Raw genomic sequence first — 12,535 nt, 5'->3', positions numbered from 1 at the left:
AGAGAGAGACAGATAGATTAAAAAAAGTAGAGAAAATATGAAATGAAATGTTATATTAAGATTTAGGGTTACGTCAGATTTAAAATTACCTTTAATTAAAATTAGATTAGATTAAGATCTAAAATTAAGTTAGATTACATTTAACTTATATTTAAAATTTATGCTAAATTTAAAATTAAGTTAGACTTAAGATTAGGTTAAAATTTAAATTAGATTTAAGATTAGGTTAGATTACATTTATATTTATGTTTATGTTGAGTTTAAGATTATGTTAGATTTAAATTTACGTTAGACTTAAAATTAGGGGCAGGATTTAAGATTAGCTATGTTAGATTTAAGTTAAGTTTAGGTTAGATTTTAGGGCATGTCAATGAAGGCTTTGCCCAAAGAGCAAACACTAGTTACACAACAATATGTATATTCCCATCAGAATTTGACACCTATTAACTCACACACTAACCATATTGAATTAGCCGTGTATCACTGTATGTTCAATTAGGTTAGATTTAAAATTAGATTTTGGATTTGGTTTTTATATTAAAGTCTACCTTCGGGATTACGAAAAAAAATAGAGTTAGGCGAACGGTGATCCCTCTCTTCCTCTCTACGGATGCGACCTTAAGTTGAAAAGCTTTCAACGGCATGATACTCAGATTGGAGGCCAACATGTAATGTGCTAAGTAATCCCTCAAACAAAGATCCGATGTGAAGAGATGTTAAGACGCTGTGAATTTCTACAGCTAGAGAAGAGGCAAAGGGGTTTTTTTCCACTCCATGCACTATCATGTAGATGTGGGTGTGTAGATTCCTCGTACCCACAAATATAGGCATTGACCAATAAAGACGAGATTATAACCTAGTGGTTCTAATCTCCGTGCACCTCTAGATCGAAGTGTATGGGGATTGGACATGACTAGAGAATGTGAGGTAGTTTACAGTGTGAACAAAAAGAGAGAGAGAGAGAGAGAGAGAGAGAGAGAGAGAGAGAGAGAGAGAGAAAATACGGAGGATGCCAATAGAAGATTAAATTTATGTCGAGGTTATAAGGTTTTTACATTCATTATGAGTAGTGACAAGGATGTGGCCGTCCAATCAAAACATCTATCTCTCAACAAGGATCTTATGTCCTTCTAATCAATGCAAGCATGTTGTGCGACGGACAAGACACGTTTCTTTACAGAACGTTCGCGAATTTGGTGAGTTTGATCCATATATTATAGATCGAGTTGTTGCCAATTATAACTCGTCGGACTCTTACGCTGGCCAACAGGCAGCAATCTTGCAACCCAATAGACCTGTTCGCAGGCGCTTTGGTCAAGAAGCATACATGAAGCCACAAGATGTAGCGTCTGACAGCTCGAAGGATGATCATGCAAACCACATTCCCAATGAGGCAATGTTTGAGCCCGAGATCGATGAAATGATCCAGACGATCATGGATTCAAAAAGGCTTATCTATGATGATATGAAAAGTGAAGCCGATACGCCATTGTATGATGGAGCACGTGTGTCTAGATTGAAGGCGCTCCTGGTTCTTCTCAACATGTAGGCAAAGTTGTATGGAGTGACACTAGCATCACAGCGCTTTTCAGGTGATCTATTACAATGTGTTTACTTTAATAAAAAAACTCTAGATGTATATGATATGATAGATTACTTACACAAGTGTATCGCATTTTTTTCGCTGTGTAGATTGCTCAAAGAGCACATACTGGCAGCTGATAATGCGATGCCAGATTCCAGAGAGGAAGCAAGAAAGATCTTGCGAAACTTGGGGATGGATTATAATTTGATTCACACTTGTCCTAACGACTGCATTCTTTTCAAAGGGGAATACATAGACATGGAGAAGTGTCCAAAATGTGATTCCGAGAGATATCGAGTAGATCTCCACGGAACAAAAATTCCACAAAAGGTTTTGCAACATTTTTCTCTGCTTCCTCGCATCAAGCATTTCTTCGAATGTAAGTCCATGGCCACCCTAGCATCATGGCATGAGGAGGATAAATCTTCGAATGGTGTGCTATGGATTCCTGCAGATTGCGTAGCCTGGAACGAAACATGGAAGGATTTTTCCAGGGAAGCTCAAAATTTGCGCCTAGGCCTGGCTATGGATGGCGTAAATCCATTTGGTTAGAGATCAATATCTTACAGTGTATGGCCCGTTATCATCGTCAACTACAATATTCCCCCGTGGTTGACTACCAAGAAGGGGCACCTGTGGCTAAGCTTGATTGTGTCGGGGTAGTATCAAGTGAAGAATATGGATGTGTATCTTCGTCCACTATTGGAAGAGCTACAACAATTGTGGATTGGCATAGAAGTGGTGGATATGAGCCGATACACAGGTTGATGGAATGCTTTGATCAGACGCATTCTAATGTGGACTATGGATGACTATCCCGGACTAACAGAATGCTCAGGTGATTTACACTCAAACTCAAACATTGTAAATCTTGGTTTTTCTCAAGCTTATCTATTGTCATGTGTATACATGGAGGGCTTCAAACAAGCGGATACAGAGCATGTGTAACATGTGGACCTAGACTTAATGCACGTCGGACGCCCTCATTGAAGAAGAAAATCTACGAAGGTCATCAAGCGTATCTTCCAGAGAATCATGTGTTACGGGACAACTTTTTGGGAAGCGAGCCACCGAGGATGTGTGCACAAGCATCGTTAGAGCAAAAGGAGATGTGTGATGACGGTTTGTCCCCGGGGATGAAGAGACTCTCTCTATGGTACGAGTTACCATATTGGCCCAGACTCATGATCAATCACTGGCTCGATCCAATGCACATATTCAAGAATGTGGATAATCTACTGTGGGACCATCTGACCGGCAAGAAAGATACTTTGGGAGCCAGGGTTGACTTTAGAAATGTGGATCATATGGAGCAATATTGGCCGTAGACAGCATTCGATGGATCGATAAAACTCCCTAAAGCGCCATGGAATTTGACAGGAGCCCAAGAACGCAAAGTAAAAGAGACCATTCGATCTGTGCGAACCTCCACTGGCTAACCATTCAGGTGCATCTTCTTGTTCACATAGTTGATGAGGTGGAAATAGCTGGCACAGTACATTCTAGATGGATGTTCTTTTTAGAACTTTTCATGAAAACACTCAAGGGATATGTGCGTCAGAAGGCACGTCCAGAGGGTAGCATGGCAGAAGGTTGGCTGATATCAGAGTCCCTAGTTTACATTGGAGAGTGGCTAGACGGCTTTGATAAAGCCCGGGACATGCTATGGAGAACCATAGATGATGAGCACATATTTGGGATTGTCATGTGAAATCTTGGTGTTGAGAAGAAGATGACGGAAGATCTAGAGGCTAAAATACATCGATTTTGCATGCTTCACAATCCGATGATGCAAAAGTGGATTTCACAATACGAGGATGCAAAGCAAGAGAGACAAAGGTCACGGATAGAGTGGAGATGGAAAAGATGACCACCAATGCATTATCTGCCGGGTCTGGAGAGCCTACCAACATTCATGAGCTTAAGATGGTTGCACAACCAATTGAAAAGCGCACAACAGTGTGGTGAAGAAGTGACTGAGGAGGAGTGGGAGTACTCTTGGGGTTGCGCGACCAAGGTAAGTTTGCAATGTACGACTAGTGACTTTGAGATGTTTGAACGGCCACTCATAATCTTTGTTGGTTGTAGAATAAGTCATACACAACAGCGTGGTGTAAAGGTTGACATTTTAGGGTGGAACAAATCGACAAAAAGCGTTTTACTCAAGATTGTGGAATCATGGGAAAATTTGAACAGTCTAGTCGACGACGGTCCCCTGATGCAGATCCTATGGGTGGTGGAACTCACTTACTTTGGCACGCTACAAGAGATTTTGAGGATCGATTATAGAGGATTTTTTGTCGACTTGTTCGATGTGCAATGGTTCAATATAAACATGGAGGGTCGCAATGCTACTGTGCGCAGAGTAGAGTCTGATTTCCTTGAGGTGGATTCAACTAAAAAATGGACCGACCTAAGAGACACTTTGGTACTACCCGAGCATTGTGAACAAGTAAGTATGTAAATAGTTAACATCCAATTTTAGAAGTTATGTGCTTAGAAGCTCTCATGTAAGTTATGTGGCTCTAGCAGGTGATATTTTGTCCTACAAAGTCTGCATCAAACTGGTGGTACGTCATAGAGGTAGCCCCTTGTAGTGCACGGACGAATGAGGGCTACCATGTACCAATCACAATGGCATCAATGGAGGAGACCGGAGAAAATGCTCAGTCAGAAGCCGATGAGGTGGTGCAAAGACGAGCATCAAGCTGCTACTCTCTATGGGGTGTATGCAAAGGATCTACAAAATGAAACGGAGGACATCTGCCTAAACGGAGATCTCTATATAGACATAGGGAGTTATGTTGAGCTATGCGAGGATGAGAGAGAGACCTCTTAAAGCCATAAACATTGTATTTGAACAATTTTGCTCCATTTTATAATATTTATTGTATTCACGTAGCTTTTTGTCCATTCCTGTCTATATGCTATACTTGAGAAATTTAAACTGTGTTTAATCGTCATTGCTTCCACTCCAGATACGCTCTAGGTATGTTCTCACAAGTAGGGACACTCCTCGGTGTGTCATGAAAGTATGATAAGCCGACGCAGCACTGCGCTCTGAGTACGATGGAGACTGAGGCTGCAATCACGAAGGAGGTGATCCGTCTCTGCTCATAGATGCTGCATCTATGAGCAGGGATGGATCACCTCTTTCGTGATTGCAGCCTCAGTCTCCATCGCACTACGAGTTTCATCCTTTTACAAGATACGTAGAATGCACAAGGGAGACAAATTCACAAGAACTTCATAGGAATCTCTCTACACAGGAATCCCTCCCCCTATATGAGTCCTCTCTCTCTCTCTCTCTCTCTCTCTCTCTCTCTCTCTCTCTCTCTCTCTCTCTCTCTCTACACAAGAATCCCTATCCCTATCCCTATTATCTATAGTATAGATTATAACTTGTCCATGTTTTCTTCTCTATTCAATATTAAGATTAAATGTTCGTGTGTTTAATGTAGGTATGGATGATGATGAGTTTATTTCTTCTTTGTCACCCCAGCAGAGGAGGTGGTACGAGGATCGTCATTGCTCTGGAGCACCATCACGTTGTTCTACTCCTTCAGTATCTCCCTTTGTTTCAGAGCATTCAGCACACTGTGAAGCTTCGGTGTCAACGAGACGATCTTCACACTCGTCTAGGCATCGACGCTCTAGTGGTGGAGGTGGCGGTTGTTGTGAGGATGCCACCGCTGATGCCTCAACACCACCTCTTGTTCGACAAGGCTCTTTCCCTTCCCCTTCTTTGCCCGCCCTCACACCAGACACAACATCGCCATCTACGCTAGGTTTTGCGCGGCTATCGGCTGTTCTTGGTTACACACCACTACCTACTCCTCCAGGAGTCACCCAGTTTGACACTCCTCGCTTCGAGGCCCAGACTCCAGTGGAGACACCTGGCGTCCGTACCCCCATCGAGACGCCACTAGAGACCCTTGCCGAGACACCCAGGTTTACGTGCCACAGGCAAGAGGGCTTGTCGTACCCCGTCGACATCAGCGATGGCATCATCTTGGATGATGAAGGAAAGAAGGTGATCGCGCGCATACGTGGTCTTGGCTCTCAGGTGTTTAAACACTACATACTAAACACTTGGAGTGAAGTGCCAAGTGAATTAAAAAACAGAGCCATCAGCATGTTGCATGATGAGTTTCTCGTGTCAAGTCGGGATGAGCGCTTCAATGAAGACCTGATGAAGGTTTGAATGTGTAAGGTCCCTCCCTAAACCCTAGAGCAATTCAAAACTTTTTCAACCTAGAAAATAATTTAGAAAAAGCAAGACCGACAAAGAAGTCATGCGGACATCGAGACTTTACTCCAGAATGAAAAGACAAGGATATTTTGGATAAAAATTTACCTCATCCCTATATTTTTCCAAAAAGATTAAGATTATTTTTATCCTTCTTCGTCAAACGCCACGTGGGAACTGATCTAGATCGAGAACTGGGAGAAAAGGGGACTAACTTGATTGAAAGATAAACTTAAGAGATAAGAATTAAGAAGAAAATTGGGGTCCAATAGAAATTGAGAAGAGAATTGGGGTCCAATAGCATTTAAGAAGAGAAATGGGATCCAATAGAAATTGAGAAAAGAATACCCACCATTTCCTATATAAGCACCCCTCTCTCCTTTGTAATTTTACACACATATTGCTAAGCTACTTGCATACTTGCCATGCTCAAGATTATGCTTAAGTAAATCAAGGTTTCCATTAAACCTTGCTCTTGCTCTCTCCCTCTCTTGAAGGCCAAACCCTTGAGGGTTTTGTGAAGAAGCTCCTCTCTCCTTCCTCTTCATCCTAAATCCCTTTCAGCCTTCCTCCTTGAGCCTCACATCTCTTCAAGAAGGACTTAACTCCACTTCCCTCTTGTTTAGAGGAGGTAATCTTCATTTCTAGTAGGTTTAACTAATCCATGTGTTTTAATACTAGGAAGGTTTATGTGCATCATTTTAGATCTAAGCTTTAATGGTAACCTTGGAATTAGGGTTAAGTATTAATGGTAGTTATGTATCATTAAGTTAAGCTTCAAAGATAGATTTGCACTCATAAGCTAAGGTTTAATGGTAACTTCACACTTAGGTGTAAGCTTTAGTGACTACCTTGCATTTTTAGGTTTAAGCTTTAATGGAAACCTCACAATTAGGGTTAAGTGATAAGAGTATCTACGCATCATAAAGTTAAGCTTCAAAGGTAGATTTGCACTCGTAAGCTAAGCTTTAATGGTAACTTTGCACTTAGATGTAAACTTTAGTAACTACCTTGTATTTCAGGTTTAAGCTTTAATGGACACCTCGCAATTAGGGTTAAGTGTTAAGAGTATCTATGCATCATTAAGTTAAGTTTCAAAGGTAGATTTATACTCTTAAGCTAAGAATTAATGGTAACTCTTCACTTAGGTGTAAGCTTTAGTGACTACCTTGTATTTTAGGTTTAAGCTTTAATGGAAAGCTCGAAGACTCATAAATTATAGGACGACCTTCTAGCTTCCTAAAATGGAAAGTTAGGCACCATAAGAAAAGAGTAGTTGTCTAAACTCGATAGAAGTAGTTCAATTTTTGGTATTGAAGAGTATTTCTAAAGTTGTCAATTTCAAGTTTGTTTGCAAATACGGGATGGGGGAGATAGGGGATAACTTCGCGGAATGGACCTCCGTGTTGTTTTGAACCGAAAACTCTACAAGCTTCCATGGAGATGCCCCACGGATGGAAAAGGATTGTAAAAACCTCGGAATCAACAAAACGGGGATTGAACTTTAAAGAAATTGGCTTTTTCGAAGAGACATTAACCATCAAATGCCTATGGCAAAAACTCGCTTGTATTTTCTAGATAAACTTGGCGGGTAGATAATTAACGAAAGTAGGAATTAAGGTTGATAAATGAATGAACCTGGAAATTACCAACTAGGAGTTAAAAGGGAATCTTGAGAGGTGATAGGGATAACCCATTGCAAAACATAGATTTAACTAGGAGTTTTGAAGATTGTCTGGAAATGACCAGAAACCAAGATGGATCTTTTTGGGGTCCATTTGATTGAAAGGCCGGCCCATTGAGAGGATTCTCTTGGGGAACTTGACAGAGATTGGCCCTTTTTGGCTAGGACAGCGTAACCGGCAAGTTGTTATACCTAGGTCATTCATGCCCGAGGGATAAGGGATGAATGGGTTTGTTTTATTTTTGCCCGACCGGGTGAAGTACCTGCGGTATCTTATTGGAAATCGGCCATAATCTGGGTATGGCATGATGCCAATAGTTGGATAAGAAGGTCATACTCAGGGAGGATGATGTGAATTTAATTAAGGAAAATTGTTTGACTTGGTTGCTTAAAAAGGAACTGGAAAGGCTAGGAATATAGGGGCTATCCTGGCATCTCTGTCAGCTGATGGTGCTATATCTCTCGAAATAAAATGCTTAGGAAGGAATGATTAAATTACTTAATGAGACTTTCCCAAATACTTAATTTTGGAAAATATTGTGAAGGTGCTGCCATTTTGATGGCTTGTCATTATCTTGGCCTGAATGGGGAGGCAAGATGAATTGGTTAAAACTAAAAGTGTTGCATGATTAGTTAGGAAACTAATTACAAGCTAATTATAGCAGATAAAGAAAAGAAAACGAATTAAAAGTTTCTAAATAAAGATCTGGTGGGAACAACCAGATGAATTTCCTTGAACGAGGGTATGCAACAGATTGAATGCTGCTTGTTGTTTGATGATGTCTGATAGGCTGCTGTCTTTCTGATTTTGTAGTGGTTAAGTACTACCTCGGGAAGGGATTTTCATGAAATGGTTCGGTGGGTGGGCAGATCCGGATGGTCAGATGGCCGGATGTTGATTAAATTTTTTTATGTTAAACGCTAGGACTAAGTGGGATAAAAATGGGTAATCGGGGACGAGCGAGACCAGGTAGGATTGCAAGATCCCTCTTCTTAGGGGAAAGTGATAACTGTCGTGCCTGCTTGTCAAGAAAAAGCGGTTATTGCCATGAACTAAGGGAGAACAAGAAAGCAAGAGCAGATCCTCAAGTTAAAGATCAAGAGAATCAATACTAAGGACCACGATTTTGGGTACGAAAAGCTGTCAAAGGACAGATTGATTATGAGAAGCGGATAGAATCATTGAATGAAGGGAAGTACCCCCTTGGTTTGGCATTCAAGATAGACAAGAGTCGTGTCTGAGTGTCGGTTCCAAGTGGGAGGGATACTTGCATATAGATCTACGTCATTCCATGAAACAGTCTGGAGGACTGAGGGAGGTGAGTAGGGTCGAGTCTAGGCATGGCCCTCACAAGTGGTATCAGAGCCTACTTTTGGACCTTGGACCTTGGAATTTTGGATTAATGCATGAGGGAAAAACAACTCACTCTATTCTACACCCAAATTTCAATAATATATTACAAAATGAAGTCTTGATATTCCAATAAATTATTCAAAAAAGTTCAAGATGGTTTGGGATCTGCCAGAAGAAATTCAGCGGATTATCTATGAGAGGATGAAAACTGTTACGCTAGAGCGAAGGCTCACTATTCTGGAACATTTTAGGGAGCTCTTATTTCCAGAAACCTATACTTGTCCCTGGGATTTATGCAAGTGGGAAGTGTTAATAAAGTTGAAAATGAACGATATAGAAATTTGTGAAAGAATATGTAATGCACCTGTGCGAAGACACATGGAAGTGACATAAATGAATGAAGACACATGCACTTGTGCAAAGACACATGAAAGTGGCATGGATGAAACTTTTATTGAACTTTACTTATCATTCTTCCTTAAGCTTAGTAATAAGGAGCAAGATTGGGTAAGGTAGCTACCACATGAAGAATTAATTTTTGAGACATTGACTGAAAGATAATTTTGAGTAGTAATGAACAAATCCAAGAAGTTCTTGTGGTTAGCCACAGATAAAGCTATAAGTATATATAGCAAGACTCGTTCTGAAATTACTGATGGCTTGGAATATTCAAGAAGAAGAAGTTTATAGGATAGTCCTGAAAGAATGGGGATAGCCGAACCAGAGAACACGTTAGCCATGTTGAGACACCTTATCAAACTTTTATCTCCTAAGGAAAGTACCATTTCTACTAAGAAAAAGAGACCATGTAGGTTGAATGGAGTTACACGGTTAACCTTATAGAGACGCGTACAACTATTGAATAATTTTTGGATTGCAATGATAAGAGAAAGATGGAATTGGGACCAAAGAGATATGGTATGGTACAATCTTATTTCCAGATTTTTAAAGTAAAATTCTACTGATAGCATCTCAAGACAACTAGAAAAGACAGTAAATGAGACGTGCTTAAAAACGCACAAGGAATCAAGATGGGAAAGTACAATAGATAAGCTCATAAATATTGCAGACGTTTAAACTCCGAAGAAGAATAAGAAAACAAACTTATGAGTTAGCCAAGAACTCAAAGTTGGAATTTTTACTCAAGACTATCATAGACAGAAGACCCTTTGCTGAAAGCACTAAAAAGAGATATCCTTAAGAATTTAATTAAAGAGGAGAGACTGACATTTGAAGACAAGGAAGTACAAACAATACTCAAATTTTTTTTTTTTAAAGGTTATTTCTTCAATTAAAGCCAAAAAGGATTACAAGGGAGGCAGGAAGTAACTACAAAGAGAGGCAAGAAAGTTTACAACTCATGAAGATCCTCTAATATATCACATAACCAAGTATCACAAGTGCCGCACATGTTAGGACCTCACCCTCTAGAATGGTTCTACGAGAAACAGGTTGCGAAATTTCTCGGGTATGAGCTGAGAAAAGAAAAGGACCTCTGAGAGGAAGACTTCAAATGGTATCAAGGCAAATCTTGGAATGGGGGATAAACTGCACAAGCAAGAACAACCTTGCGGAGAACCCAAGATTCCGTGTCCTTTTGACGCAGTAGTATCGAGGGCCAAGACCCAGAGCCTCTGTAACCATAGCAAGTCGGGTATTGTTGCGAAAATGGTCTCTACCCCAGAGAGTCACTCTTGTGAGATGTCGCCATGTCTTTCATATCGTCTCGCCGACACAAGAATTTGGCTGAGAAAGAGAAGATCTTTGTATCGCTCTAAGAATTGTCTTTTAACTGCCTCATCTGCACTCTACAAGTGAGAGATGCATACAGGAAGAACCAAGTCTTCTTGCCAAGACGCCATCAAATAAGAAAATGACTAAGTTACAAGAGAGTGAAGATCCGAAAAATAAGAGGATAACAAGTGCTGATAAAGAAGGGATTACCAGTAGCTTATAAAGAGGAATTAGCGTATGGAAGAATCCATAAACGCGATGACTTATTCAAGAAGATAGCTTATTAAGAAAGATTTCCCATGACTCCAATATTATATTAGCAAATTTTTGGGGATGAAGAACTGTAAGAGAGAAGTCAAGTTGAAAGCGTTAACAAGAAGTTAAGTCGCAAGACGTATCCAAGAAGCTTCATCAATTACGTATTTTTATTCAAGTTGAGGACAACTCTTTCTTTTTTGTTGGGGAGAGATGCTGCCTTCAATAGACTCTAAGACCTCTTGACTAGCAGTCCTATCCTCATCAACCCTGACTAATTCACTCCTTAGCTCTTCTTTACCCGAGGAAGTTCAACAAGAAATTCAAGTAGACCCCTATTTTAGACCTCTTCTCCAAGAGATCCAAGCTCAGAGCCCGAGGGAACACTTAAGTGACTATACCTTAGCTGATGGTCTTCTTTACTACCTAGAAAGCTTCCGTCCCTAGATATTCCTCAGATAAAGTGGGAATGTCTAAGTATGGATTTTGTTACAAGTCTTCCAAAGACAACTGGAGACTATGATTCTATTTTTGTCGTAGTAGATAAGCTCACTAAGGTGGCTCATCTAATTCCAGTCAAGCAGACAACCACCGCCATCGACATAGCTCAAGTATTTGTCAAAGAGGTAGTAAGATTTCATGGAATCCCTGCAAGAATCATTAGTGATCGGGATGCCAAATTTACTTCTAAGTTTTGGCAAGCCATGTTTCGATCTCTGGTTACCCAACTGAATCTCAGCTCAACATATCATCCAAAGACTGATGGTCAAACTCAGCAAGTGAATCAAGTCATTGAAGATATGCTTCGAGCATACTGCAACCAACAACCCCATCAATGGATCAAGTTTCTTCCCCTAGTTGAGTTTGCTATAACACTTCTCACCATCGCAGCCTCGGAATGTCACCCTTTAAAGCCTCGTATGGTCATAAATGTTTAGTCCCTCTTCAATTAGCTGACCCGGCTCTTCATGCTCCTACCGCTAAGTCTACCCTGGAAGAGATGGGTCATCAACTTCTAGTCATTAGAGACGACCTGAAGAGAGCTAGTGATAGGCAGAAGAGCTATGTTGATCTTCACCACTCCGCTAGAAGCTTTAGCGAAGGCGAACAAGTTTTCCTCAGAGTCAAAACCAAACGCAACTCCTTAAAGATAGGGAGATTTTGTAAGCTTGCATTCAGATATTGTGGACCTTTTGGAATCAAATCAATATCTCCCTTTTGTCCAAGCCCTTGATCATATTTTTGGTTGGTTCTGCGAAACAACTTATAATTATTCTTCAAGATATCAATGGCACTTTTGATGTAATTTTTATGCGGATGTAATTAGTCGTCATATTTATGGAATTCAAGCATCTCTAGTCAGTCAATTCTTTTGAGATGTCAAATCGTCTATAGTGTTTTACAAGTATAATTGTTATGATACGTGAAATTATTGGATTACCAAGTGAAAGATGAGGCAGTAAGCTTAGACATAAGAGAAATAAGGATGGAGGAAATAAATTGGGTACACAAGGGAGGAGATATTGCAAGATTTAATTGAAAGATCAGTATGAAATCCTTAACTGTCAAGAACATGGTATCAGTTGGATGATATTAATAGAGAAATGAGTCAACGCTCAAAACAAAAAAAGTCAAAGTCTAGGTAAGAATGGTAAGATTTTTACAAAGCATATT

The sequence above is a fragment of the Adiantum capillus-veneris genome, chromosome 19, assembly GCF_014529385.1.
Source record: "Adiantum capillus-veneris isolate H3 chromosome 19, ASM1452938v2, whole genome shotgun sequence".
NCBI classification, from domain to species: domain Eukaryota; kingdom Viridiplantae; phylum Streptophyta; class Polypodiopsida; order Polypodiales; family Pteridaceae; genus Adiantum; species Adiantum capillus-veneris.
Note: the sequence above shows the minus strand (reverse complement) of the source record.